Here is a 2,400-nt window from a genome sequence, read left to right as displayed (position 1 = left end):
AGACAACGTCAAGCATTAGATCTTAGCAGAGACCCTAAGGTGATCAAGTTTCGGTGCAAAATCAAAATGCCTAAGCCTCTAGGAAGTCTTTCCCGAGAATCTCGGTCATTTCTTCTTTCTACTCATGGACACTACCTTAAATATGGTAATGGGAAAAGAATATTTCACATGGATTGTTGCAGGCGGTTTTAACGCCTGCCTCTAGAATGCAAGCTCAGTGAAGACAGGAACTAAAAATACACTTAACCCTCTTTATAGGCACAAAGAGGTTACAGAGTTTCAGCAGCTTGCAGGCAGTTAAAAACTACCTTAACAGCAGAATGAATGACAGCCAGGATCCTGGCAAAAAAAGAAAAAAAAAAAAGAAGCCAGGAAAAAAGTACTCACACCAAGAGGGGGCTGCTGGATGGTAACATGGACGCCTGAGGGAGAAACCAGTGGTAAGGTCCTGCTCTTAAAAGAGATTCAGAGCCGAATGCTCACTTACTCCCAAGGACTAGCCTGACTCTGAGCATGCTGTTTTCGGTGGGGGGCCAGGAGGGAAGAGGAAAGAGAAAGAAAGAAAAAAATATGGAAGCTCCAACAGCCTCGGGGCCCAAAGTATTTGTGCCGGTTCACGGAGCTTCTCAGCCTCACTATCCTGTGCCTGCTGCAAGTGAATGACCCCCTCCCATCCTTCCCATTGGGAAACAGGTGTCGCCTGCCAATTAGGATTTAAAAATCAACAGGGGCTTCTTGAGAGAATGATGACAAGCCTAATTGCAAGAAGCAGCTGTAGAGCCCTTGGCTACACTGGGGCGGGGTTTATTAATCCCCGTTTTGCTGGGTGCCTGGCACAGAGCTGGGGTCAGCTCCCCTGTCACAGGGTTGAAGCTGTAAAATGTAGGGCGAGTATTTAATGGCCTGAGCTCCGCAGGAGGGATTAGAGCACTCGGCACTGATCCTGTGAGTTGGGCGTGTAAAAGTCAAGTGGGCACAAAGGCACTGTCAACAGGCAACATCAGTTCAAAGGGCTGCCACCGCCATAGAACGTGACCAGCACGTTTACCCAATGCCGTGTGAGTTATTCAATCTTCCCGTTTTTACTGGCCTGTTGTCGGGACCCCACCCCTTGTCCAGGCTAAGAACCTGGAGGTTCTCAGAAGTGTGGCCTCATGATGGTTAGTGACATCTGCTTCTGTAACGTACGTACATTACATAAGCCCAGATTGGAAGAGAGCAAGAGAAGTGTGGTCGTGCAATTGTACACGAGAGGTGTGGAAGTGGCAAAGCCAAGCCAACAGGAAACAACGACGACGACGACAACAACAGAGTGTTGTCCGTGTGAAGGGCCTGTGTGATTAAAACTATTAAAAGAGATTAAAATTATTACCTTGAAAGAGCCTTCTGTTTTCCTAGTGGCAGAGCCTCATGGGATTCTTCAGGGTCCTTCTATGGGTGTGTTTTCCACACAGCATGTCTGTGGATACATGTTCCTGTGCACGTGCTTATATGCTCAGACATCACCTGCTGGGGAAGCCCTTCTCGGTTCTTCTCTGTGCTTCGGGGACACATTGTTTACGCCTGCACACCAGCTTTTCTTCGAGTGCCTTTACTGTTTGCTTGTACACTATTTGCTTGCTCATCCATTACCAGAGTGCCAACTTTTTTCAGGGTCGATGTGTGTTTTCATGGTTTTTGTACCCTTATCGTCTAGCCTAGTACCTGCCATATAGTAACAGCTCAGTAAATGTTTCTTTGAACTCCCACTTCCCAAAGGACGAGGTGTAGAATCTGCCAAAGCATTGGTAACAATTGCCAAGGCAAACATACTGAGACCGACAGTGTGGTTCTGTTGCCATCTAAGAAGTCATTCCTTTAAAATGCCAGTGAAGACAGGAAAGTCCAAGAAACATTCCTCCGGAAACACATGCAAACATTCATTCTGGAATGCCTTGGCATTCTCTCATAAGAATAGCTCAGTGAGAGCCGGGCAGAGAGAAAAATGAAACCAGAGAATAACATTTGCTCATAGAAACTTACAGACCTTAATATAGGCAGTGCTGAGAGGTCAAGGTCAAGTGAATTAACAGGATGAAGAGTTTTCAGTAGGGAAATTCTGCAAGTCCTATAAACACATTAAAGTCTGCTGTAAAAAACTAGTCTCTATACCAATGAAATCCTTTTCAACTAACCGTTCCTGGAATCCTACTCTATATTACCTTTTGTTCTGACCAACAGAAGTCAAAGAGGAATAACATTTTGCCTTTGCCTTAGGCTGCTTCTAGTAGGGGAGTCAAGGGCTATGCCTTGAGCATGCATGCACTGAACTCCATGCCCTGCTACAGAAGGGACTGTACTCTACGGGGAGATGGTTTCAGTCTGAGTGGGATTTGCCAACCCGAGACAGGGATATACTCA

The sequence above is a fragment of the Panthera uncia genome (assembly GCF_023721935.1).
Source record: "Panthera uncia isolate 11264 chromosome B2 unlocalized genomic scaffold, Puncia_PCG_1.0 HiC_scaffold_24, whole genome shotgun sequence".
NCBI classification, from domain to species: domain Eukaryota; kingdom Metazoa; phylum Chordata; class Mammalia; order Carnivora; family Felidae; genus Panthera; species Panthera uncia.
The sequence above is the reverse complement of the archived record's forward strand: the minus strand, read 5'-3'. Positions refer to the sequence as shown.